The sequence below is a fragment of the Felis catus genome (genome assembly GCF_018350175.1).
Source record: "Felis catus isolate Fca126 chromosome F1 unlocalized genomic scaffold, F.catus_Fca126_mat1.0 chrF1_random_Un_scaffold_34, whole genome shotgun sequence".
NCBI lineage: Eukaryota > Metazoa > Chordata > Mammalia > Carnivora > Felidae > Felis > Felis catus.
This window is the reverse complement of record NW_025408522.1, coordinates 438,045-465,820: the sequence shown is the minus strand read 5'-3', so window position 1 is coordinate 465,820 and position 27,776 is coordinate 438,045. Positions and strand designations below refer to the sequence as shown.

The following is a 27,776-nucleotide window of genomic DNA, read 5'->3' as shown; positions in this document are numbered from 1 at the left end:
TCTGTCTTCCGGCCGAGTTTCAGGTATAAACCTGCCACATATACTCACAACTAGCGTCTTCTGCAAGCCATCCTGTCGGGTGGGGGGGGGGCAATTTTCCCCTTCCCTCTCTCTCTCCAGCTGGGAAGGTTCCCCGTGGTTAGAGGAGGAGCAGGATGCTCAGCCTAGAAGTGGAAGGGAATAAAATTAAATAGAGGGGCGAGTCACATTCCCCGGGGGCAGGGGGCGGCAGGCTCCTCCGCTGGGGCGGGAGCAGGGGGTGGGGTGTGACAGCAGCAGGCTCCGAGGGGCCCCGGGCACAGCAGGGCTCACACCATGCCCAAGAGCCTGCCAAGTCGTCCAGTCCCCATGGTCGCCAGGTTGGGCGGGGGCGTCGGCCTCGCTGGTACCTGGGACCACCTCGGGTTTTTTTCCCTCCCGCACATCCGGGGTGGCTGAGCGCAGGGAGGATGGGGTGCTGGGGGGAATCTGCGCAGGCTTTGCTCTCGCAGCATCCGGAGGAGGGGCGGGTGCTCACGAGCCTCCCCCGCCCCACCACTTCTTGGCGCCAAGGAGCAACATAGTGCGGCCGCGCTGGACCATGACAACTGCAGCATCAGGCGCGGCCACCCGGCGGCGCCCTCGCGGCAAAGCCACCCGCCCGACGGAGAGCGCCCGCGCAGCGGGAGGGTGCCGCAAGCCTGCAGGGGCCCCTTCCTGGCTGGCTCTGGAAACCTGGAAATCTCCTTGCTAAAATGCACGACGCTGTCCAGAGCCTGCGATGCTGCTGCTTTCCAGGGTGGCTTTTCTGCCTTTGGCATGGAGTCGTGCAAGCCATGGAGCACAACAGGCTGGCGCCCTGGAGTCAGGCCCACCGGTTCCAAGGCTGGCTTTGACCCCTAAGGGCCTCGAGGCTGTGGAAAGGCGCTTCCCTTCTGGGAGCCTCGACTGATGCTATCGTGAAATGGGATCATAATGGCTACGTCACAGGGGTCCAGGAGGGCTTGTCACACACAGTAGATGCACAGATGCATAGCTGTTATGATGTGTGCTGGCCATGTCCTGGAGCTAGGGAGAATTTCTGCTGTAGCTGTGGAGCCCATTTGTTCCTTCACCACTCGCTCACTCATTTACTGTTTCAGGACTGGCAGCTCAGTGATGAATAAGGCGATGCTCTCATGGTGTTCACCTCTTAAGAGGGAAACAGGAAATCAACATGCAGTCAAATATATAATTTTACATGGTAAGGAGGAGGACAAAAAGTAAAGCCGAAGAGGTAGAAGGGAGGGGGACAGCAGGAAAGAAGGAGGAAGCCATCTATATCAGATGGGGTGCTCAGGGAAGGCCTAAGAGGGCACGTGTGGGCTGAATAAGGAAAGATCCCAGGAAGGAGCATTCCAGGCAGAGGGAAAAGCTAGTGTCAAGGCCCTGAGGCAGGAAGGAGCGGAGTGTGTTTGAGCAACACTGAGGAGGCCAGAGTGGCTGCAAGTGGTGAGCCACAAGGATGTGAGGGTGAGAAGGCCTACATCCACCCTCTCCCCTCCAGATTTTCTCTTTCACGTGCAGATCTCTCTCTTCTTGTCTGATGCTTCACTGATCAGAGTCTGTTTGCTCGTCTGTAAATCAGGAATCCAAAATCTATCTCGTATATGTACACACCTATAATTCTTATTTCCATTATAATCTTTACGACGTCAATGAGGTATAAGATTATCATCGTATTCTCCGGGGAGAAAACTAAAGCCAGAGGTTTAGCAGCTGGCCCAGAGCCACACAGCTGGTGAGTGGTATGGCAGGGGAGTCTGGCTCTGGAGTCCCGGCTCTTAAGTCCCTGCAAATCTTCCTCTTTGGGAAGATCACATGAGACAATGGCTGTGAAAAGCCCACCCACCCTGGGCAGCTGTGAAGGCCATTCCCTTTTTCCTACTCTCTCTGGATTCTCAGACTCACTGAAGTTAGGGGAAGGAGGGATCCTGCATCCTTAAGTTTTGTTCCTTCCTTTGGACAGTGGACAAAATGGAGCTCAGAGAGGGTGAGTGATGTGCCTGAAGTTGCACAGCACTGGGTGGCAGAAGTGGGACTGGGACCCAGTTCCTCTGGCTCCATGTCCCTTATGGGGCCAGGGTAGAGCGGAGCATCTGAGTGACTGGTAAATGGCATCAGAACAGTACGATGCTTCCTGATTCACCTCCTATAACAAATCTTTGAATGACCAAGCTTCCTACACAGGGGGCTTCCCTCCCTGAGAATAATGCACTCATGGACATAACTGGTATTTCTGTGGGCTTAACATGTTACAGATCCTCCCTCCCCTGTCTCCCTGGAGTTGGACAAGTTCTTTTGTTTTTTATTTTCAGACAAGACTTTAATAACAATACAAACATAGCAACAGCTACAACCACGAGGGCTTCAGGAGGACCATTTTGCTTCAGATCTGATCTGATGTTCAGTGAATTCGTAGAGGCACTGTACAAAGTAGGTTGATTTCCCCTCCTACGCAGAGAGGTCTCACCTCTACACAGCAGCAGAGCAGACTCGAAGCCACCTCTCTGTGACTCCCAAGCCTGGGCCCTAGCAACTCCCTGCACGGCCTCCTCCACATGGGGTTTATTTTATCACACCCATCTTCCAGAAGAGGAAACTGAGGCTCAGAGCCCAGGCAGGCCCTGATTGCAGCGCCGGCACCAGCATCCTTTTCCTGGGTTTCCTCTCCTGCCCCAGTGCCCCAGGGAGCCTCCCCGGGGGGCCAGGACACCCCTCTGCATATTAACTGCTCTTTGGCACTTTCTCCTTATAAACAAACTTGCATATCTGTTTCTTGTATGTTACGCCGTTATTTCGAAATAGGGCACATGGCAAAGACATGGCATTCAGAAGCAAATGCCAAGAGCGTAGGCACCTGGGCTGTGTTTACAGGACACCCGGGCTGTTTTTGATTTCTGATGGTGGGTGTCCACCACAGGGTCAGGCACCAGAGAATCCCCAAAACTCGTGGATCCAAGGCCCGGCAGGGAATTGGCGTTGGGACGGCTGCAGCCGCCACTCACTCTCCAGGCCCCTCTGGAAATGCCTGCACACACAACCCCCCCCCCCCAAACACACACCCACACCTGTCTGTACCTGTCTGTGGCCCCTGCAAGCAACCCAGACTAGAATGAGAAAGTGGCTGACAAAGAGCAGGTGGGGAAATCTTCCACACCCAGGACTCCCCTCCTGGACTGGAAAATTCCAACCTGCAGGCTGACAGGCAGATTCACACAGGGAATGTCTGGCTCCTGCACCCTGCCGCCCATGTGCCCCCATCTGTCCCCAGCACGAAAGGAGGCACAACGGCATTTGGAAAGAGGCAGGACAGAAAGGGCTGGAACACACAGTGCACAGATCCCCAGGCCACAGCTCCTTTCAGGCTGGCAGCCCGGGGGTCCCAGGGATTGAACCTCTTCCACGGGGGCAGTATGGAGCTCCAGTCCTGTCCTCAAGCCACCAACCGTTCCAGCCGTGGGAACACAGAACTGGCAACATTCGGACTCCTCAAAGCTCAGAATCACAAGTCCTTCGAATCCTGGATTTTTTTTTCCCCGTTTAGCGTAAGCTTCACATTGGAAAGAAACAGAACCTGAATTGCACAAATAATCTGAAAATGTCTTCTCTTTCAACACAGTGAAGTCCCCTTGACCGCACCCCTACATCTCACTCCCTTTGCCCACCTCCATAGAGGTAACTGCTGTCCTCTGTTTGGAGCACATGCTTCCAGAACTTTAGCGAAGTCTCTAGCTAGCTACATTTATATGCCTATAGAAAATATGAAGAATTACATGGACGGACCTTAAAAAATGGCATCACATTAAGTTATGAAAGTTTTAAAACTTTAAATACACCAAAAGTCATAAAGAGAGATACAGTGGGGCACCTGGGTGGCTCAGTCGGGTAAGCGTCGGACTTCAGCTCAGGTCATGATCTCACGGTTCATGAGTTCGAGCCCCCTTCGGGCTCTGTGCTGACGGCTCAGAGCCTGGAGCTGCTTCGGATTCTGTGTCTCCCTCTCTCTCTGCCCCTCCCCCGCTCATGCTCTACCTGTCTCTCTCTCAAAAGTAAAATGTTGAAAAGAGAGAGAGAGAGAGAGAGAGAGAGAGACAGTAGAAAATTCTGTTGTCCGCAGGGCCTCCTACAAGAATCAGACCATCACGAAGCTGATGGAAGCCGCGTCGCTGCCTCTCTTCTGCCTCCTCCCCAGCCCTTCCCTCCTCACATTTACACAGTGAGTTCACTGCAGAGTGAATCATTCCCATACAGCGTTCCTACTCAGACAGGTGCCCACAAAGGGCAGGGATGCTTGCACATGTTTTTAAACTTCCCACAAACAGAATCACACTGCACGTCGCTTTCTGCGATCCTCTTTCCCCAGTCAACATTCCACTCGGGGCACCGACTGACGGAATCTCTAAACCAGACTCTTCTTTGCTGAGTGGCCAAATCCTAGGCTTTTCTGATCACAGCCGTGGGCTGGGCTTTTGTTGCTGAGAGGGGCCTGGCAGGCTCGTGCACAGGCCTCATTTGGTTCTGAAACCGCCTCCCCCCACCCCCCGTCCCGCCCCTGCTCCTCACGTGCAGGCAGCGGAGGAAGGGAGGAGGCAGCTACTGCAAATATCTCTGGAAACGCGTGTGGACTCCTGGAAGCTTGGCAGACACCCTCTCTGCACTGCACCAAAATACCAAGGTGCCCTGTCCCCTGTACTTGGGGAGAAGACAAGACCCTGGCCCCTGGACGGCTGTAGGAGGGGGTCCCTGACATGCTGCTGGAATGCAATGGCTGCTGCTTCTCAGGGCCATTTGGAGCCCCGACCGATGGAGATTTGGAAGCCCACAGGGCTGGCATCAGTCTCTGCCCTCCCACTGCTGTGCCAGGCTTGCCAAGGACAGCCCTGGTCTCCGGAGCTGGCTGAGGCCCGTGAGAAGCGAGGGGGCTGTGGCCAGGAGGACGCTACCTTCAGAAGCTCCTGCTACATCTGGGCCGTGCTGGTGCAGGAAAGGGGGTGCGGGAGAGGGGTGCTGCTCCGTGTGTCTGCTTCTGCAGGGGCTGAGCCTCTGTGTCCCGCTCACCTGGAGGGCAAGAACTAGCAGGAGCAGAGGGTGCTGGGAACAGCCCCTGCCTTTCTGAGCCTCCACTCGTGAGCCTTCGAGAGCCCCCCAGCGTGATGGAGGGCTGGCGTGGCTGTGAACGAGAGGCACCACTGGTCAAGTGCAGGCGTCCTGAGGCCTGTGTAGGATGAACCAGCCACAGACCCTAAGCCAGAGCTGATGGGTCTGAGTGTGCCTTGGGGTGTAGGCTCCCTCCCTCTCCTAACATACTGCCTCTCCACTCTCCCCCACCCCAGAACCTGCACCTGCTCAGCAGGCAACGTAGCCTGGTAGTCCAGGCTGGGAGCCACCTCTGCCACCAGCCATGGGACTCTGGGCGGGTGACCCAATGTCAGCCTCTGCATCTATGCACTGAGGCTCACAGGGCATCTCCTTCTGCCTCCAGGCAAGGTCTAGACGAGTTACCGCAGGCAAAGCCCTTAGACCAGCGCCTGGTACTGCCTCCTTGCCCCAGAAGTGTCAGCCAGGCTGGTTATTGTTCTCGAGCTGGCCGGGCTGCTGGAAAGTTCACGGAACTGAAATTCGCAGGGAACTGGAGCTAGAGAAGATGGGGGTGACACCTCCCCACCACCCCAGCTGAAATGAGAGCCTGCGGTATACCCCAAACCAACCTCACAGCACCTCCCGTTTCTCACCCTCCTGACGAATTTGACTAATAGTTTTCTTAAATCTAAAAATAGTTTTTATTTAAAAGCAAAACTTCCTGTCACTGTGGTAAATCGTGTACTTGATGGGCTAGTTACACCACAAATAAATACTCAGATAAATAGGGTTATGAAAGAAAAATTGCTCGCCTGAAGCCCTCCCTTGGCCTCAGGGGTCTGAATGTCCCTGGCTGGAAAACCCCGGGCTGATGCTGGGGACACCAGGCAGGGGGGGCACAGGGCAGACGTCGGGGCGGGCAGCGGGGATGGCCCTGCTCGTAAGCTGGGTCAGAAAAGACCAGGGATACGTGTGGCAGTGTTGGGGAAGGTCACAGGGCTATCCGTGGTCACTGTGGGGGTGGCGACTCACTTTCCTCTCTAGGAATCCGTCTTGCTTGCCTCAGCTGCGGGGTTCTGTGTGCCTGTGTGTGTGTGTATCCGCCTGTGTGTGTGTGTGTGTGTGTGTCTATCTGTGTCTATTTTTGGTGATTGGCACCGTTCCTCGGAAACAGAGTGGAAAGGCCTCAGGCCCATATGAAGGGGACAGCAGTCCTCTATGGCCACCTTATGTCATTGCCACAGGCTGGTCTGCTGGGTGGTCTCCTCCTGGGTCTTCAAGGGAATCTGCGAAGTCATGCTGGGCTGTGTGTGTGGCTGGGGACCAGGAAGTGTGCCCAGCCCCCAGCTCATAGGGCCATGAGCATTTTCTGACCACAGAGCAGCACTAATTCCCTATTCACTTGTATCTTCATCCATAGAATGCCGACTACTTCTTGCTTTGGGCCTGGCCCAGTCTAGGCAGTGGGGGTACAAGGTGAGATAAAAAGCCATGTGTCCTGCCCGGAGGAAGGGAGCACATCTTGAGGCCTTGACAGCCAACACCTCTTCCTGCCCAGCTGCCTCCCCTCCTGGCAATCACCCCTGCATCGCTCCCAGTGTCTGGGGCTCAGGTGGGCCTGATTCTGCTCCCAAGAACAGGCATGGCACTCAAGCTGGGCCCAGGAGAGGCAGGCCCAGACTTCACTGACACTGTCACGAGAGAGAAGCTCTGAACTTGAATTCAAACTTAAATCTGAAAGTTATGAGCCAGCACTTTCCATCAGGCCCCTTGAGGAGTTAGCCAATGCAGGGGGAAGCTAGACTCAGAGCAGAAGAAGGACAGGTCCAGGGTCAGGACTGGAACTTCTGGATCTAGCCATGCCTGAAGCTTTGGGGATATGTGAGAATCTCATTTCATTTAGGCCAGTTTGAAGTGGGCACTCTGTCACTTGCAACCAAAAGTCCTAATACATGTACCTTCTAATAGTTATAATTCTGAATGAATATTTTAATATTGAGTGATTGTTTCAATAGAAGGGTACACAGAAAACTCTATGATATGAGGGAAGGAGGGGCAAGTTCTTTGAGAAAAGGGATATAGGAAGGAAAAACGGAAGTTTCCATTTCCAGGATGTTGAAGCTGAGTCTAAAAGGATGACTAGAAGCTTGTCAGGCAGACAGTGCATGGAAAGGCATTACATCCATATGGAACAGCATGTGTAAAGGCATGGAGGTGAGAAGCACAACAGCGAAAGTCAACTTACTGAAGGGCTTGGGCTTCTTCGGAAGGATGCTGAGGAGGGACATGAAACTAAATAAATCCCTTTGCGGAGTATGGGTTCAAGGGGGAGAGGTTAGAGGTAGGGGGACAGTGCCTCTGGAGAAAGGGAACGGCAGGTCTGGAGGCCTGTGGTGGACAGTCGGTACTTCTCTCTGCCCTGTATACAGCAAGGGGTGGGATGGGAGAGAAGAAATGTGTTGGGGAGACGTATGGGTGAGGTATGACGGCGACGCAGGGTCAAAGTCAACACCCAGGTTCCTAGCTTGGGCATTGGATGGATGGTAGTGCCATTTACCTACCTGGGGACCCAAGAAGAGGTACAGGGTGTAAGGAGAGACGACCCGGCCCCTTTTGGATGTGCTGGGTTACGGAGCCTCGGGGATGCTCAGGAGAAGCATCCAGGAGGCTGTAAGAATCTGGCTGGAGGCCCGGCTCCAGGAGGGAGAGGTGGGGAGAGAGTGGGTTGAAGAGGAAAGGCCGGGCAGAGCCCTGGGCATGTCGATGTTTATGGGCAGAAGCAAAGGCCAGCAAAGGAGAGGGAGAAGGAGCCGCTGGAGCAGTGGGAAGAGGCCTGGCGAGCTCCCTGCCCACAGCTGCAAGCTGCGTTCTGCAGCCCCTCCCCTGCAGGTCCTTCCTGGGGATCTGCCATCTGCCCTGTCCTGCCACAGTGAGTTAGGACCTGCTCCTGCCTCCCCAAGGACCTGAGATAAGAATGGCATTTCTTAGCAAAAAGGAATCCCAAATGAGCACCAAGCTTCATGTTCAAAGATGTTCATCACAGCATTATTTATAAGAACAATGAGCAGACCAAAACTCCAAACAAATATTAAGGTAAATGTCCAAATTGGGAGCTGCCTAAAAATGCATGGCTTTGCACGTGCTAGCAGGCAGCCTTTAAAGGACATGTTTACAAGCAATGCTGTTAACATTTGTTAGTCAAGCAAAAAGTAGGTTCTCGGGGCACCTGGGGGGCTCAGTCAGTTAAGCGCTGACTTCGGCTCAGGTCATGATCTCGCGGTTCGTGAGTCCCAGCTCCGTGTGGGGCTCTGTGCTGACCGCTCAGAGCCGGAAGCCTGCTTCGGATTCTGTGTCTCCCTCTTTCTCTGCCCGTCTCCTGCTCATGTTCTGTCTCTGTCTCTCAAAAAATAAATAAATGCTAAAAAAGGAATTAAAAAAAAAAAGTAGGTTCTCAAAGTATATATGGAGTATGAACCCTGTAATGTGAGCGTAACACACAGCTAGAAAAATGTCCAGGGGCGCCTGGGTGGCTCAGTCCATCAAGCGTCTGACTTCGGCTCAGGTCATGATCCCTCACAGTTTGTGGGTTCAAGCCCCACATCAGGCTCTGCGCTGACAGCTGGGAGCCTGGAGCTTGCTTCGGATTCTGTCTCCCTCTCTCTGCCGCTCTACTGTTCATGCTCTGTGTCTCTCAAAAGTAAACATTAAAAAAATTTTTTTTTAAAACAATTTTTTTTAACGTTTATTTATTTTTGAGACAGAGAGAACAGAGCATGAACGGGGGAGGGTCAGAGAGAGGGAGACACAGAATCGGAAACAGGCTCCAGGCTCTGAGCCATCAGCCCAGAGCCCGACGCGGGGCTCGAACTCCCGGACCGCGAGATCGTGACCTGGCTGAAGTCGGACGCTTAACCGACTGCGCCACCCAGGCGCCCCTAAAAAAATTTTTTTAAAGAAAAATAAAAATGACTGGAAGGACACATGCCAACGTGCCACCATTAATCGTTGCCACCTCTGAGTGTTGGAAGTACGGGCCAACTTTATTTCCCTTTTCGTTTTGTTTTCCACAATTTCTACAACATGCTTAAATATAATAAGGGAAAATACCGTTTTCTGCAGGGCCCAGCACATAGGTTCAGAGTCACATGTACGTTTGAATCCAGCTCCCTGCCCTGCCTCGGCGCTGGGCGCCTTCTAGCTCCTTCCAGTCTGGTTTTCCCTCCAAAGGTTCATCCCAGCCCCTCGCACAGGCCTACGTGGGTACCAGACGGGTGGATGTAGGCAGCGCACCAGGAAGAGGGGGTGCGCCAGACAGGTGTTGCACAAAGATGACCGGCATCCTCAGAGGTCACAAAATCAGGATGCTGTGAAGGCGACCCTTTGGGCACAATGTGTAACTGGCTGGGCGCTGGCCGCAGCCTGAGTGGGTCCTGCTGAACCGAGCGTCTGTGGTGCAGGGTCCTGGAAGCCTGGGAGCCAGACCCTGTGTTACTGATGGGGACTGAGGCTGGACATGAAGCCCTGAGGCCACGTCTGGAGCCTCCCTACGAAACTCGTTCCTAGGCTGAAGGGCGTGTGAGAGTCTGGGCCTAGAGTGAGGCTCCGCTGGGCTCCAGAAGGGGGAAGCGGCTGTCCTAGTTCTTTCTGTCGGGCCCCAGACCCGGAGGCCAGGCGGGAGGCTGACCCTGGGGAGCCCGGGCCCTGCGGTCTCCTCTCCCCATGTCTCCAGGTGGCTCTGGGCCTGAGTTTTCCTGTCTGTCACCCGCTTGTCCTTACCGTAGAGGGGATTTGGAAGGTGATTCTTCTCTGGGCTGGTTGGGGCTGATCTGGCCGGTGAGCTGGGCTGCCAGTGGGGCCCTTGTGGGAGGGCTGGGGTCCGGAGTCACCCCGCCCAGAGAGACATAGTCTGTCTGGTCTGATGAGCGCTGTTCCCAGGGCAGACTGGGCTGGGGCAGGCTGGGGACACAGCAGACACAGACTCTGTTCTCAGGCCTCAGTTCCTCAGTTCAGGTCTCCACCAACCACTTACCGGCTGTGTGACCTTGGGCAAGCGACTGCCCGTCTCTGTGCCTCAGTTCCTACCCTGGAAAATGGGAAAAGCAGACCCCCACTGGGAACAGACACAAGAAGGGTTACAGGAGATGTGCCTGCCACAGCACACACTAGGGGAAGCCTGGGCTCAGGGAGGGCATGCAAAATAGTAGTCGTCGGCCTTGAGAGGTCTGTCCCTGTCTCCATGCTGGTTCAGCCTCGGGAGAGGGGTCTGGAGGAAGCTAGATGCGCAGAGACACCCCCAGGAGTGAGAACCAGAGGGAATCTCTTCTGGGAGGGTCAGGATCTTTCTCTACCCTAGTCAGGGTTACTGCCAACTCAGACTGTGGCACATCATCTCTCACAAACACAAATCAGATCTGTCCTTCTCTAGCTTCCCATGGCCCTCAGAATAGAATCCACATGCCTGGCTTGGCATCACGGCTCTGCCAGGCTCATTCATCCCTTCGCCCGCTCTGTTCCATGCCAACCTGTTCTTGCCTCAGAGCCTTTGCACATGATATTCCCCTTGTCAGAACACCCTCCCCACTCCACCCCACCCCCCCACCAATCTCTGCACGGCTCACTTTTTAGGCCTCAGCTCAGAGATTACCTCTTTGGGAGGCATTTCCTGAGCACCCTTGGTGAAATGTTCCTCACCCCCTGCCCTGGGTCCATTTTATTTCATCCAAAGTATTTTAAATCAATCTGTTTAGTTGGTTTTTTTTTCTTCTTATTTTTCAACATCTGTCTGCCATCAAGAGAATGTTGGGTCCCCAGGGACAGAGTCACCACCTGTCTTGGTCATCACAACATCTCCCAGTGCACTGATGTTGCCCCGGCATACAGTAGGTGCCTAATAAATGTTCACCAGCTGAAAGCATAAATGGATGATCTCAAGCCACACTACCTGGCTCATCCCCACTGGATCCGAGGGAACATGGGTACCACCCCGTAGCTTCTCATTATTTCCACATGTCACAACCTCTGTGGGTTTGGTAAAAATCCCAGCCCAGATGAACGTTCTTCCCACAGTCTAAATCTGCACAGGGCAATTACTTGCGCATCCGCACTAATAATAGGTCTTATGATTATAGTTTATTTGCTGCGATTTTAGTTAATAGACCGGATGGACTATTTGCATGTGGAACGTTCCCTGGCTATTTCGGAGAGCTCCCAAATTCACCGCTCATGGGAGAAAAGGCTCTTGGTGCAGAAAGAGCCTCAAGTGCACGCGGGAGGCCCGGAGGCAAGCCCTTTACCTCCCTCAGTCTCCAGTTCCTCATCTGTAAATTGGGGTGATAACACCTACCTCTCCGGGAAGGAGTCCATGAGCCAATCTCAACCCTCTGCCACCATGAACACTGTGCCCTTTGCACCAGTATCCACGTAATGGCTCACTTTAAGCTGATTTTTTTTTTTAACTTGGATGTTTTTGTTTGTTTTAATTTTTTTTAACGTTTATTTATTTTTGAGACAGAGAGAGACAGAGCATGAACAGGGGAGGGGCAGAGAGAGAGGGAGACACAGAATCTGAAACAGGTTCCAGGCTCTGAGCGGTCAGCACAGAGCCCGACGCGGGGCTCGAACTCACGGACCATGAGATCATGATCTGAGGCCGAAGTCGGACGCTTAACCAACCGAGCCACCCAGGCGCCCCTGTTTGTTTGTTTTTTAAGTAGGCTCCACATCCAGCATGGAGCCCAGCATGGGGCTTGAACTCACGACCCTGGAGATCAAGACCTGAGCTGAGATCAAGAGTCGGACACTTGACTAACTAAGCCACCCAGCCGCCCCTTGAATGCATTTAAAAGGGAAACTTTGTTTCCCACCAGAGTCCCACCAACAGGGAGACTGAAGGGTCCAAAGGAGCTGGCCACCCATGCATATGTTCATTCCATGAGCACCTACTGTGTGCCGGCACCTACTAGGTGCTGGGATACAGCAGTAAACGAGACTATGTCTTTTCTGTTCCCCTCTCCTTCCTCATCTCCTCACCCGGCTCCTCCTTGTCTCTGTGTCCCTGGCCTCTTATTGTCTGCACTCACCCCCTGGTAGTCTCATCCAGACTCCTGGCTTTGTAAACCACCCAGACGCTGGCCACACCCATGTTTACACTTCCAACCTCTACCTCTCTGTTGATTCCAGACCCAAGGTCCAGGAAGCACTCCTAGGACACGGTAAGCTCAACGTGTCCGGCGAGGTACATCCCATCTCCCCGCAAACCCTGCTCCTCTTGCGATCTCGTTTTCTCGGCAAGGCAACCTTACCCTGTCATTTCCTCTCTCCTTCTCGTACCCCCCACCCCACACACCTGCTCTCGCTACTCCGCACCTCCATATCCCACCCTGGTCCCGGCCTCCCTCTGAGCTCCGGATGACCGTAAGCCTCCCTGTTCCCCGGGTTGGCTCTTAATAGCCTATCTACAGACAGCAGCCAGATTGTATTCTTGGGCTAAAAGTAAGCAAGGCACGTTGACTGCTCTGCTCAGCACCATCCAGGGCTCCCGGCCCACTCAGAGGAAAAGCCGAAGTCCTTGCAATGACCCACAAGGCCCTGAGTGATCCCCCTGACCTGTCTCCCACCCCTCTCCCCCTCATTCACTCTGCCCCAAGCGTAGGGTCTCTTCTTTCCTCCAGCCTGCCCAGCCCTCTCCTGCCCCAGGGCTTTTGCATGTGCTGTGGACTTCACCCAGGGGAATATTAAAACAAGGGCACTGACCCTGAGCACTCAGAAACACCTCCTGCTCTGCTAAGTACTAACTCTTTTGTTGCAAGTCCTGGGGATGTGTGAGGGGGCCACTAGTGGGGCTGGACAGCACAGCAGCAGCATGGGGACGTTCTAGGGGCTCAGGCATGGTCTTCAACTCACTGGCATGAAAGTATTTTAATATTTTACCAAAGGTATGTACCTGCTGAACATCAGCCCTGCCTTGGCCCGGCCGCTCCTCTCCCAACTATCTGCTTGTATCTTTGTCTCCTTTGGGCCTTTGCTCAGGGCCCCATCCTCAGTGAGGCCCTGCCGTATGCCCTCCCCAGTCCACACTGCCAGACCCCATCCTTGCCTTTTCTCCTTAGCGCTTGTCATCATCAAAACTCTCCCTAGCCCCAAAGTAGAAACAACTCAAACATCCATCAACAGGTGAATGGATAAAGAAACATGGCCTGTCCATGCGATGGAATATTATGTGGCCATAAAAAAGGAAGGGCTGACATGTTACAATGTGGATGAACCTTGAAAACATTGTGCTTAGGGAAAGAAGTCACAGAAGACCATGTATGCTTCTACTTATATGAAAGGTCTAGAATAAGTAAATCCATAGGGACAGAGTAGGTCAGTGACTGCCAGGAGCTTGGGGCCCGGGGAGGCTGAGGAGTGAGTTCATGGGTACAGGATTTCTGTTTGGGGTGATGAGGATGTTCTAAAATTGATTGTGGCGATGGTCGTGCAACTCAGTGATTATGGTATAAACCATTGAGGGGCGCCTGGGTGGCTCAGTCAGTTGAGTGTCCGACTTCAGCTCAGGTCTGATCTCACTGTTCGTGAGTTCGAGCTCCACGTCAGGCTCTGTGCTGTCAGCTCAGAGCCTGGAGCCTACTTCGGATTCTCTGTCTCCCTCTCGCTCTGCCCCTCCTCTGCTCACACTCTGTCTCTCTCTGTCTCTCTCTCAAAAATGAATAAACATTAAAAAAAAATTTAAACCACTGAATTGTACACCTTAACAAAATTCATGTATTTTTAGTTATGGATTCTAGTGTCTGGCCTGTCCCCTCCTCCCATTACTGTGTCAACTCCACGCAGATAAGGTTTCTATCTGTTTTGTTGACTGCTATATTCCCAGTGGTCGCGACACAGTAGATGCTCAACAAAACACTGAATGAGTGAGTGGATGAAATTTGAGCTCACGGCACGGCTCCATGGTGGTCCCACCATTCAGGCACATCCCCCATGTTGTCCCCCACATTGTCCCGCTCTGTGTTGGCATCTGCCTCCCCTGCTGGCTGTGAGCTCTCTCTGCAGGACACGCCCATGAGGCGTGGAGGGTGAGGACGCCACAGGCCTCTCGCAGGGTAGGTCCTGGCCCAGACCACAGGTCCTCCTCTGGCCCACACCCCCTCCCCATACCGCTGCAAGGGGCACCTTTGCTCAACACGCATCTCCTGGGCACCTGCTGGGCATTTGGCGATACAGGGCAGGACCTCACACCCAGAGACCAGGAGAGTCTCAATGGAGAGCTCGGATCTGGAACCCTGGGCCCACGAGGTTCACCTCCGCCCCTCCCCCTGCCACGCTTGCTTGGTTGATGACCCCCGGGGCAGAAGGGCTGGGACTATACCCACCATCCCCCTGGCTGCCTTGACCAAGAAGCCAGGCTGCAAGGGCAGCACGTGGACGACACTGTCCTTCCCCTTCTCACAGCCCAGGTTTCTATCTCCTGGGCCTGACGTCTACTGCCTTCCTCCCAGGTGGTTTTTATATAAGATTTAACTGAGGGGGTGTGGCAGGCCAATGATCTGCATCAAGGGAGTTCCCTCCTGGCTGAGTGAATGACCCAGACGAGGACGTCTGGCGGGGATGGGGTGGTGGGGGACCGCGGTCACCCACACCAGCCAGGAGCCAACTGCGTTTCTGGAATCAAGCTTCAGCTATCACTTCCAGGGACTGCTGAGGGCTGGTCTGGATGACTTGGTGCAGTTTGCTCACGTTATCTCTTTTCTTATTCTTTTTTTTTTGTTGTTGTTAAAAAGTTTTTTTTTTTAACATTTATTTGTTTTTGAGAGAGAGCGAGTGAGCACGAGTGGGGGAGGGGCAGAGAGAGGGACACAGAGGATCCGAAGCAGGCTCAGCACTGTGAGCGCAGAGCCCGACGCGGGGCTCGAACTCACGAACCAGGAGATCATGACCTGAGCCGAAACTGAGAGTCAGCCACTGGACCGACTGAGCCACCCAGGCGCCCCCACATTTGCTCTCCAAAACTGCACTTGCATGGTGTATTTGCAGGATTCAAAACCACAAGATATGAAAGGTTTATACTGAAAAGTCTGGTCCCCACCTCTCCTCCTCCCTTCTCAGCTCTGTGGCTCCTATTCATCAAGGCAACCACTTCTATTAAGTTTTCTGCACGCTTCCCGTGCAGGAAGTCGTTTTGTTTTCACAAACAAGCACATACGGGGCAAAGACTCTGAATGGACATTTCTCCAAAGAGAGGTCCGAACGGCCAAGAGGCGCACGAAAAGGTGCTCGGCTTCAGCCCTCGTTAGAAAAACGCAAATCTAAGCCACAATGAGAAACCAGTTCACGCCCACCAGGAGAGCTCAAACGAAAACTGGATGGCAACAAGCGTTGCCGAGGAGGTGGAGAAGCAGGAACCCTCGCACCCTGCTGGTGGGAACGTGCACGGTGCAGCCACTGTGGCAGGCGGTCTGGCAGTCCCTCAAAGTATGAAACATGGAACTGTCACCGGACCCGTGACTCCACCCCTAGTGCGCACAAGAAGCGGAGACGTGTGGACGGAGAAAGCTGTGCACGGATGTTCGCAGCAACGTTACCCAGAATCGCCCCAAAGTGGGAAAGACCCAAATGTCCACCGACTGATGAGTGGATCAACAAACTGTGTCACATACGTCCAATGGCACGTGACGTTGCCGCAAAAAGGAGTGAGGGGCTGACACATGTTACAAGGTGGACGAGCCTTGAAGACATGACGTTCAGCGAAAAGAAGCTGGTCACAGAAGGCCGCAGATTGTAAGACGCCGTTTACGTGAAATGTCCAGAAGAGGCCAATCCATAGAGACCGAGAGTAGATCGGTGGTTGCCGGGGGCTGAGGGGAGAGCGGGGTGAGGGAGACGGCTAGCGGATATGGGGTTTCTTTTTTAAAATAAATTTATTGTTGGGGTGCTCAGTTGGTTAAACGTCTGACTTCGGCTCAGGCCATGATCTCGCGGTTCATGAGATCGAGCCCCGCATCGGGCTCTGCGCTGACAGCTCGGAGCCTGGAGCCTGCTTTGGGTTCTGTGTCTCCCTCTCTCTCTGCCCCTTCCCTGTTCACGCTCTTTCTCTCTCAAAAGTAAAGAAACATTAAAATTTTTTAAAAAATTTATTATTGAAGTATAGTTGAGGTGCAATGTTCTATTTGTTTCAGGTGTGCAACACAGTGATTTGACACTTCTTGCATTACACGATGCTTGCCGTGATAAATGTAGTGACCATCTGTCGCCATACAACGTTAATTCAAGACTCGGACCATATCCCCAGTGCCGCACTTTTCATCCCTGTGACTTATTCTATAACCGGAAGCCTGTACCTCTTAATGTCCTATTTCACACCTCCCACCTCCTCCCCTCTGGCCACCACCAGTTTGTTCTTCGAACTTAACATTTTCTCTTCTCCAGCTTACTTTATTGCGAGAATACAGTATAAAGTTTGTATAACATACAAGATGTGTTAACTGCCTGTTTATGCTACCAGTAAGGCTTCTGGTCAACAGGAGGTGATTAGTAGTTAAGTGTTTGGGGAGTCAAGAGTTACATGTGGATTTCTGATGACACAGGGAGCCCTGGCCCTCAAGCTGTTCAAGGATCGACTGTGTACCTAGTACATTGTCCTGGATTTTCACTCGGCCCGTTCTTCTCAGCATGTAGGTGTCTTCTCACAGGGGCTTTTCCTGCCCACCTGTCCCCTGACATCATCCACCCCGTCACCCTCAAGCCACTATCTTAGGAGCACTTACCACTTTCTGAAAGCATCTCATTTGTTTGATGACTGTCTCCCTCATTCAGGTATAGACTCCGTAAAGGGGAGGGGATTCTGCTTGTTTTACTCACTGGTATAGACTCAAGCCTCGGGACCGCGCCTGGCACATAGTAGGCACGCCTCACAGGCAGTGTGGGTTTGGCTCCAGGCCATGACGATAAAGCCGGTGTCGCAATAAAATCAAACGAATGTTTTGGTTTGTGTGTATAACAGTGCATCTAAAAGTTACGTTTAGGGGCGCCTGGGTGGCGCAGTCGGTTAAGCGTCCGACTTCAGCCAGGTCACGATCTCACGGTCCGGGAGTTCGAGCCCTGCGTCAGGCTCTGGGCTGATGGCTCAGAGCCTGGAGCCTGTTTCCGATTCTGTGTCTCCCTCTCTCTCTGCCCCTCCCCCGTTCATGCTTGGTCTCTCTCTGTCCCAAAAATAAATAAACGTTGAAAAAAAAATTAAAAAAAAAAAAGTTACGTTTACACGCCACGGTTGACTCTCGAACAATGTGGGCGTTAGGGGCTCTGACCCCCATGCAGTTCAAAATCTGAGCCTACATTTTGACTCCCCCTAAACTTAACTGCTAATAGCCTCCTGCGGACCAGAGCCTTAGCGGTAACATAAACAGTCAGTTAACCCATACATTGTGTGTTGTATCTATTATGCACTGTATTCTTACAGCTATAGCTGTAAGCAGGCTATAGAAAAAAAACTTTATTAAGAAAATGATAAAGAGAACTAAACTAAAGCAAGCTATAGAAAAAAACTTTACTAAGAAAATGATAAAGAAGGGAAAATACATTTATAGTACTGTAAAAACTCCACACATACGTGGACCCACACAGTTCGAACACGTGTAGTTCAAGGATCAGTCACACTGTTGTCTTCGAGTGTGCGATTGCGTTGTGTCCAAAAAAGCAATATACATACCTTAGCTTAAAAATACTTTGGGGGCGCCTGGGTGGCTCAGTCGGTTAAGTGTCCGACTTCGGCTCAGGTCATGATCTCGCGGTTCATGGGTTGGAGCCTCGCATCGGGCTCTGTGCTGACAGCTCAGAGCCTGGAGCCTGCTTCGGATTCTGTGTCTCCCTCTCTCTCTCTCTCTGCCCCTCCCCTGCTCACACTCTCTCTCTCTCTCTCTCAAAAATAAAACATTAAGAAGAAAATTTTTAAAAAGTAGACAATAATGCATTGATTGACGCTTCCTTTCACAAGCCATTTCTCTGTAGCCTGCAATGCTGTTCGAGAGCATTTCACCCACAGGAGAACTTCGTTCAAAATTGAAATCAATCCTTGCAAACCTGGCCGCTGCTTTATCAATTAAGTTTATGTAATATTCTAAACCCTCAGTTGTCATTTCAACAATCTTCACGGCATCTCCACCAGGAGTTCATTCCATCTCAGGAAACCACTTTCTTGGCTCATCAGTCGGAAGCAACTTCTCATCTGTTCAAGATTGATCATGAGATTCCGATAATTCAGTCCCATCTTCAGGCTCCACTTCTAATTCTGGTTCTCTTGCTCTTTCCGCCACAGCTGCAGTGACATCCTCCCCTCAAGCCCTGAACCCTTAAAATCCTCTGTGAGGGTTGGACTCAACTTCTTCCAAATTCCTGTGAAGGTTGATATTTTTGCCCCTTCCCACGAATCACGAATGTTCTTAATGGCACCTAGAATGGCGAATCCTTTCCAGAAGGCTTTCCATTTACTTTGCCCAGTGCCATCAAAGGAATCAGGATCTATGGCAGCTATAGCCTTAGGAAATGTATTTCTTAAACAATAAGACTTGAAAGTTGAGGGGCGCCTGGGTGGCTGAGTTGGTTGAGTGTCCCAACTCTTGATTTTGGCTCAGGTCACAATCTCGCGGTTCGTGAGATTGAGCCCCACGTCAGGCTCTGCACTGACAGAGCAGAGACTACTTGGGATTCTCTCTCTTCCTCTCTCTCTGCCCCTCCCCAACTTGTGCGTGTGCTGTCTCTCTCTAACAGTAAATAAATTAATTTAAAAAATTTGTAAATGTTTATTTATTTTTGAGAAAGGGAGAGAGAGAGAGAGAGAGCGTGAGCAAGTGGGGGAGGGGCAGAGAGAGAGGGAGAACCAAAATCCGAAGCAGGCTCCAGACTCTGAGTGGTCAGCACAGAGCCCGATGTGGGGCTCGAACCCACAAACCGTGAGATCATGACCTGAGCTGAAGTTGGATGTTTAAATGACTGAGTCACCCAGGCACCCAAATAAATAAATAAATTAACATATATATACATATGTAGGGGTGCCTGGGTGGCTCGGTCAGTTGGGCATCCAACTTCAGCTCAGGTCATGATCTCATGGTTTGTGGGTTCGAGCCCCGTGTCAGGCTCTGTGCTGACCGCTCAGAGCCTGGAGCCTGCTTCGGATTCTGGTTCTCCCTCTCTCTCTCTGCCCTTCCCTGCTCACATTCTACCACACTCTCTCTCAAAAATCAATAAACATTACAAAAATATTTAAAAATATATAAAAGGAATCTTTTTGTCTGAGCAGCAGGTCTCAACAGTGGGCTTAAAATATTCAGCAATCCATGCTGTACACGGATGTGCTGTCATTCAGGCCTTGTTGTTGCACGTAGAGAGCATTGGCAGGGCAGATAAAGCGTAATTGTCAAGGGCCCCGGGATTTTCTGCATGGTAAGTGAGCACTGGCTTCGTCTTAAAGTCACCAGCTGCATTAGCCCCTAACAAGAGAGGCAGCCTGTCCTTTGAAGCTTTGAAGCCAGGCATTGACTTTTCTTCTCTCGTTATGAGAATCCTAGATGGCATCTTCTCCCAACAGAAGGCTGTTTCATCTACACTGGAAATCTGGTTAGTGACTCCACCTTCGTTCGTATCTCAGCCTGACCTTCTGGATAACTCGCTGCAGCTTCTCCATCAGCACTTGCTGCTTCACCTTGTCCTCGTATGTTGGGGAGACAGCTTCTCTCCTTAAACCTCATGAACCAATCTCCGCTAGCTTCAGACGTTTCTTCTGTGGCTTCCTCACCTCTCTCAGCCTTCACAGAATTGAAGAGAGTCAGGGCCTTGCTCTGGATTGGGCTTTGGCTTAAGAGAATGTTGCGGCTGGTTTGATCTCTTATCCAGACCACTAAAACCTTCTCCATATCTGCGTTCAGGCTGCGTGACTTTCTTAGCGTTTTTGTGTTCACTGGCGGAGCACTTTGGATTTCCTTCCAGAACTTTTCCTTCACATTCGCATCACAGCCACGTTCCTTGGCTATTTGTTGCACAAGGCCTGGCTTGGGGCCTTTCTCAGTTTTTGACACGCTTGCCTCACTAAGCGGAATCACTTCTACCTTTTCACGTAAAGTGAGAGACGTGGGAGTCCTCATTTCACTCGAACGCGTAGAGGCCACTGTAGGCCTCTTCACTGGCCTGATTTCAATATTATTGTGTCTCGGGGAACAGGGAGGCCCGAGGAGAGGAAGGGGGGAAGGGGAGGGGCTAGTCGCTGGAGCCGTCAGAACAGGCACATCTTTCGATTAAATTCCCCATCTTTTACGGACGCGGTTCGCGGCACCTCGAATCAGTTACAGCAGCAACATTCAACAATCTCTGAGCACGGATCGCCAGAACAAATAGATTAACAACGAAAAAATTTGAAATCCTGCGAGAATTACCAAGATGTGACACAGGGACGCGAAGCGAGCAAATGCTGCAGAAGAAAGGGCGCCGACCGACTTGCTTAAAGCAGGGTCACCACGAACCTTCGATTGGTAAAAAAAAAAAAAAAAAAAAAAAAAAAATGCAGTATCTGCAAAGCACAATAAGGTAAGGTGTGCTTTACTCAAAAAATATTTGAGGAACGAGCAAATGAACGAGTCTGCTTACATGATGACAGATAAAGCCGCTGGGCTTTTTACTCAAGTGATCGGTCCTCTTCCTTCACCACCAAGCCTGCCAACTTCCCCCTCCCCTCTCCTTTCTCCTTGGCCTCCCTGCGAATACCCTCCTTTGTGGCTCCTGCAGGAGCAGGAACTTGGGCGTGGAAGGTCCTGAGAGCCCCCTGTGGGACCTGCCCATGATGCTCCAGAGAAGTCCCAGCTCCCGGCTGTGCTGCGGCCTCACCCTGGCTGGTCTCTCTGAGCTGGCCACTCACCCCTTTGTCCATATCCAGCCATTCCTCAACTCCTGGCCCATTGTCAGCCTCCCTTTGGATCCAGGGACACTTAGCGTCTCTAGCATAGAAACAAAGACACAGGCACGTCTGAGAGATCTGCAGGGATTTTCCTGAGAAAGCCTTACCCTCCAGGGGAGGGGGGGTGCTCAGCTGTTCGGAGCTCCTGCCAGGTCTCTTTGGTCTGGAGCTCCCCCATGGAAGATGAGCAGGCATAAGGCAGCTTGTGTAGGGCTAGGGTGGGCAGGGCCTGGAGGAACCGGACAGCCCAGTCTGGAGCAGGGCAGCCTGGTGGAGGGAAGCTCAGCACCCCCAGGCTCTCCAGGCAGTCCTGAAACCCAGAGAGCAGAGATGACACCAGGAGGGAGCCAACTGCAACGCCTTCTGGGGCCAAGCTGATCCACGCTGTGCAGGGTTGAAGTTGACTGCAAAAAGGAGTGAGCTCCCCGTCTCCATGACTAAGAAAACAAGGGTCTGTCAGGGGCAGAAGAAGGCCTTGGGAGCCTCCGCCAGTCCTGAGGACTCTGGATCCCAGGGATGTCCCCATGAAGTTCTCAGGGAAGCCCTGGTGTTGCCCCAAGCCCAATGTCATGGGGTCTAATACTACGATGTCCCAGCAGAGGGCAGCATGTGGCTGCCACACAGTCCTGGAAAGAGTTGCTGGCAAAACCCCAAACCTCTGGGACTCAAGGAGGTCCAGAGAGGCCCAACAGACCTGGCTCCCTCCCCGGCCTGCGCATGAGACCACTCGCCACCTCCACACCCACGCCAGTCCCTAGCATCTTGTTTCTAGATTGGATCCTTTTGGCAACATCTCCGTGCGTGGGATTGTTTTAGCCCCACCCAGGTCCAAAGTCACCTCTCAGTGGCCTCACCCATGCACTAAGTCAGGCTTGAAGGTCCCACTCAGGTACTGTCACTTCTCAGTGACCCACCCTGGTCCTAAGTCACAAGGTGTCCCTCGGCAGTCTGCTCTGAGAGCCCGGGGAGGTGGGCCGGGCTGTGCCTGGTCAGCTGCCATATCCTACCTTGAGGACACTAATTTCGCATTTATCAATTTCCACTGTCCGTTTTTCTTATGTATTTTAACCCAAGGCATTTTGAGTCCTGCCTCCCACAGCCCTGTGAGGAGCTTATAGGCCTGGCCCTGCCCTGCCTGTGCTCAGGAAGATCTCACCCCGGCTCTGACACCAGGTTCAGGGTGAGCACAGCCCGCACACGGTCTCCCAGGAGGCCACGAGCCTCTAAAAGCAGCTTCCAGAGGAGGAGCGATGTCTCAGGGAGGGGACTGCACTGTGTGACCCTGGGGACTGCCTCACCCTGACCCTCAGGCTCCTCGTCTCTCAGGTTTGCCATAAGGAGGTGGTGGCAGAGAAGCAGCCACGTCCACTGATGGGGGGTTGAGCGTGAGTGGTCACAGCAGCCTCTTTCTTCTCCTCAGGCCCATAGTACAGAAGTAGAAACTGAGGACAGTGAAGCTCGGGGTCTGTCTCTGGCCACACGGCTGAGCAGAGGGGCCCAGGAGCCAAACCCAGGCCAACTGATTCCAGCAACCACATGTTCGCGAGGGCCTTCTCTCAGTGAGTCCTGCACCTGCTAAGCTGTGTGACCTGGGCTAGAGTGCCTGCCCTCTCTGGGCTTCTACTGGGAGACCCTCAGGGAGGGTGGGAGTTCAGTTCAATCCTTACCTCCCCGGAAAGCAGAGGGGCACATTCAGATTATTCACAAAGACTTCACTGATGTCAAATCAGACCCTAAGCGAGGTAGGTGTTCTGTACTTGGCGCACGGTAGGGGTTCAGAGGGGCCACTGCTGCTGTTTCACCATGGTAGTGACCATGGTCATCAGTGAGCTGGCACCAGTCAGATCTTGCTCTCTGAGCACCCTCCCTCTTCCTCACCTTGCTCTAGGCTTACTGCACAGGCGAATGAGCCAGAGACTGCCACCATCCCTGTCCCTGGGGTCCCCTGGGCTTCGTGTGACCCGGTCCAGATGGTCACTGCCTTCCCCAGAGGCGAGCCCAGCTGGGCAGGGTCTCGCCCTTCCTGAAGCCTCCTCATGATTCCCCTAACCAAAGCATCAAATGTCCACCCCAGGCTTCTTGAACCAGAACCCCGGGGCAGGTCCAGCCCTCGGGGTGTTAACAGCCTTCCCGCCGACATCCTTGCAGCCCCATTAGGGAGACGCTACCTCTCGAGAGGCAGGAACACAGGCTTTGGCGCCGATGGAGCAAAGGATATTGTAATGCATGCCCTGCACTTCCCAGAGGCCAAGCTCCCTTCCTGCTCCGTCACCCCTCCCTCCCCAGCCATCTGGCGCTTTTTCTGCCACTCCAAGGCTCCAGGTAGGCCCCAGTGGGGACGCTGAGGACACAATCACCAGCCTTTTAGGAACGCGTGTTTGTGAATGAAGCCTGGACGTCTGCTTGCAGAGAATGCTGAGTGAGCCTTTCGGGGCTGGCAATTTGCAGAGCAGTCCAGATGTGGCAGGACAATGGGGGTCTGATTGGCAGGGGAGCAGGAAGGGCCAGCAGCTGCAGAGCAAAGAAAGGTAGGGTGTAGGAGGGGGGCGGCGCGCAGGAAAATCTGCAGGGAGGTAGGAGTCCTGCAAAGGCATGGGGCGGGCCAGGTCTCATTCTACGGCCCCAAATAAAAGCGCTGACCCAGCTGTACCGGAGAAAGGCCTGGGCAGGAGGCAGAGGGACTGGCGTGAGAGAGGAAGGAGGCAGCAGGCTTCTCCTGAGAACTCTGTAATTCATTCATTTAGCTGTGTACTCATTAAGTCACTCATGCATGCATGAATGCCTTTGGAAGGCATCATCATGAAACGGCAACAGCTCTCAAGGGCCATTCAGACTCTGTGGTTTAAGTTCTGGCTCCTGCACATATCTGGGTCCTTCTGCCCCAGTACCCACATCTGCGCCATGAGCTTGGTATGACGCTAAAAAAAGGATCATACAGGTAAAAATGCTCAGCACCACCCTTGACTCGTAGTAGGTGCTTACTAAGCACGGGCTCAGCTTTCCCGTCTCCTCTTTTCCCTCTCGGTCATTCTGACATCTTTTGAGTAGCTAGTATGTATCAAGAACGGACCTGGCCAGTGGGAGACAGACATAGGCAAGACCCCTAGACCAGGCTCTGGCTCTTGAGAAGTTCACAGTCATGGAGGCAAAGGATGGCGAGGGACAGGCCTCTAAGTGACATCAGGGAAGGGGTAAATGGCCATTCATTTATTTGCTCATCCCTTTAGTTATTCATCCAATTAAAGGTATTATGTCACCGCCTATGAGGCGGCACAAAGCAAGGCCCTTCCCACAAGGGATTCACAATCTAGCAAGAATCCAGTATGTTTGGAACACAGAAGTCAAGCAACTGACAGTACTGGGAAGGCAGCACAGAGGAGGTGCCGTATGAGCTAGGTTTTGAAGGATGCGTAAGAGTTCCCTAGGGGAAGGAGACAAGAAAGCACACTCCCAGAAAAGAAACAGGACAAGCAAAAGCATAGCAGGCTTCTGGTACTTGGAAAGACTGTCCTAGCAGAGGGCAAACCTGCTTGGCTCTAGACTCAAAATACATCCTCATGCCCTCCGGAGACACGGAAGAAACACCAGCTGTGGTCTGTGACCAGTTCTGGGCCTTCAGAGATAGTTCTCATTTACTGAGCATCTATTCTCTGCCTAAAGTCTCCCAGGCCTTCGTATACGTGGCCTCCTTCCACGCTTGCAAACCTTTGAGAGTGGTCTGGTTTTCTCCTGGCTCAGGAGGAAGTTGAGGCTCCAAGACAGAAAGCGACTTACCCGCTAATACCACTGGTCGGGAGAAGAGCTGGGGTTTGAATCCAGATCTGCCTAACTCCAAAGCAATGGTCTTCCCCTGCCCTGCATTTGGACCTAGATCCGCTGTCCTCCGGTCACTAAGTCCTCCACATGGGATCTTCGTTCTGTCTGCTGGCACGTTATGCAAGCTCCGCACCCCCCCCCCCCCCCCCCCGCTCCTGGGCCTGGGCCTGGGGGCTCGAGCCTCTGGCCATGCTCCTGGGCTGGCATGAACCCTTCTGGATTTCACACCATCGCCCTTCACCTTTGAGGATCTGGCCTCAGCCCCTCCATCTGTGAAATGGGGCCTGGCCCCTCAACTCTGCCATTCCTGACACCCCTCTCCCCACCCTTTGCCTCCGCATCTGCAAAACCCTGATAAACCATCTTTGGGCCTTTAAGGGCTTTTTATTTCTCCAGCCACGCTTTTCTCTACATTTTAATAAGCTGCCTGCAAAATTGGTGATTGATGAGTAAGAATGAGGAGGATGTGGGGCTGAACATTTTTTTCCTAGGAATCGCTTCTGGCTGCGCACTCGACTTTAAATTGATTAATAACGTGCGGGTCCAACATTAATTATCAGCCATTTGTCACTGGGGAAGGCTGAGGCCTGAGCCCTGCTTGCAGACCTTGTCCTCATGGCCAGCTCCATGGCACTGTGGGAGATGCCCAGCTGCCCTTCGTGGGCACCGAAGGCCCTGGACACTTAAGGCCCTTGCTGAGCTCGGCCCCTGGAACCCTGAGCACTGTGGCGGCATCTAGGGGCCGAAACTGAGCATCCCAGGGTGATAGCGCTCCTGATGCGTGCCTGCCCCCAGGTGGCTCATGGCCTCACCAGACCCTAGGCTGGCTCTGAATAAGGTTAAAAGGATCCCAGAAGACCCTGGAATTTCTTCATTCAACCAACACAGAGCAGCTATTACATGCAGCCATTTTCGGGGGCACTGAGCAGTGAGCGAGACAAGGTCCCTGACTTTTGGGGAGGCTGATTTAATAGGGAAGTGCAGCAATGCCGGGGAGGGGGGGAAGCTAAGATCTCTGAAGAAAAGCAAAGCTGGTAAGGTTGGAAGGGCCAGGAAGAGGGCGAGAATTACCCATTTAAATAGGGGTTGGGGAAGCCCTTGCTGAGGAGGGGAGTGAAGGAAGGAGCCGCAGAGGTATCTGAGGAAGAACATTCACGGCAAAGGGAGCAGCAGTGCAAAGGCCCTGAGGTAGGGGGAAATGGATGATTAGAAATAACACTTTGCTCCATGAACGAAGTCGGTCACAAAAGACCACAGAGCGCATGGTCCCGTTTATAGGAATATTCAGGACAGGCGAGTCCACAGAGACAGGAAATGGGTAAGTGGTTGCCAGGGGCTTGGAAGAAGGGGGTAATAACGGGGAATGACTATTAATGGGTATAGGTTTATGGGTGATGCAAACATCACAAAAGTAGACAGTGGTGACGGTTGCACAACTCTGAATATACTAAAACCGTTGCCTTGCATGCTTTAAGCGGGTGAGCTTTATTACCTACCGGCGAAGCTGTTGCACAATGACTATGTCACATGTCAGGTAGCCAACAGTGCCCTGAAGGAGAAGGAACTGGGATAAGATGGGGAGAGGGGTTAGGAGGGGACACTTGAGCAGAGACCTGAGTGGAGTTTCAGGTCCAGGAATGGGTGCAGCTGGACTAGGCTGCCTGTGTCTGCCACCTGGGGAAGTTGATGCCAGAGTGGGGCACGTGGGCGTGTCAGACTCCGGCCTGGGGGTGCTGACAAGTACTCGGTGGGGTGGGAGGGGATGCCGCTTCAGGTGTGCTGGATGGCATTTCATGAGAATCTGACGTTTTAAAACCACTAAGACTTGCATCCTCTCAGAGCTAGTGGCTTTTCAGGCTCAGGTCCCTCGGGTGGTCACGGAGGTCACTACCGTCCTCTGTTCAGAAAGAGCGGAGGCGGCACCAGGTAGGGCTTACGGGTAGTGGCCATTCTGTGCCTGAGTGCTGGCCCAGGCATCCGTAGCCCTTAGAGGCCCCGCTTAAGTCACATCACTGGCAGAGCTCGATCTTTTGGGAAGCCAAAGTCAGTATTTACAGGAATGAAGCAGGCCAAGGAAAATGGGACTTCTCCCAGATCACCCTGGGGCTCCAGCTCTGGGAGGGCTTCTTGGCCCTAAGTTTTAGGAAAATAGCCATCAGTGTTCCCCAAAAGGTCTCCCTTGGGGCAGCTTTAGATACCAGGAAAGTCCCCTCAACCTCAAAGTGCTCCCTGTTCGTGCCCAATTCACCTTGTCTCCCTATAAAAGCAGAACCAGCAATGAAGGAGGTGGTTCTGGGCAGAGGGCTCAGCACGTGCAAAGGCCCTGAGTGAGGTAGGAGTGGGCCTGGTGTGTTCCAGGATCAGCGAGGAGGCCGCTGTGCTGGTGCAGAGGGAGTGATGGGGACAGTTGAGGAGGGGTGGTCAGAGGACTGGCTGGTGCAGGCTTTGGATGGCCTTGGCCTTTACTCTAAGGTGGGAGCTTTGGGAGGGCCCCTCTGGCTTTGTGCTGAGAACAGATAGCAGGGTGGCAAGGGCAGGAACAGGGAGGGCAGGGAGGAGGCTGGTACAAGGGGCCATGGGAGAAGACTTCCCCATGATCTTGAGTGAAGCTCCACCGACTCCTCCTTAGCATAGAGTGGTGGGGGAGATCCAATGAGGCAGATGAAGACCATAGTCCTCCTTCCAAAATGAGGTTTGGCTGGCTCTTTCCTCTTCTGTCTTTATACCAGGCTCTTCCTACATCTAGGCCTTTGCACACACTGTTCCCTCTGCCCAGGACACTCTTCCCTCTCTCCTCATCAGCCTGGTGAAACTTCATCCTCAAGTCCTAACCCCTTGGGTGTTGGGGTGGTTTCCTCTGCTGGGGTTGGCAGCCCAGGGTGAGGCATTTCCCCTCAACACACACAGAGGGCTTGGACTTTCA

The 27,776-nt window shown here is 53.0% G+C and overlaps 1 long non-coding RNA gene across 5 annotated transcripts in view; it reads right to left on the bottom strand.

Moving 5' to 3' along the window:
* LOC111559453 overlaps positions 1 to 27,776 on the bottom strand; it is an 84,621-nt gene that overhangs the window by 29,448 nt on the left and 27,397 nt on the right. For 4 of the 5 annotated variants that reach the window (XR_006593586.1, XR_006593587.1, XR_006593588.1 and 1 more), the window contains one exon: positions 49 to 164. This is a non-coding gene — a long non-coding RNA (uncharacterized LOC111559453). Of the gene's footprint in view, positions 1 to 48; positions 165 to 389; positions 1,051 to 27,776 lie in introns of those variants that run through there. The other variant, XR_006593590.1, reaches the window with a different exon arrangement.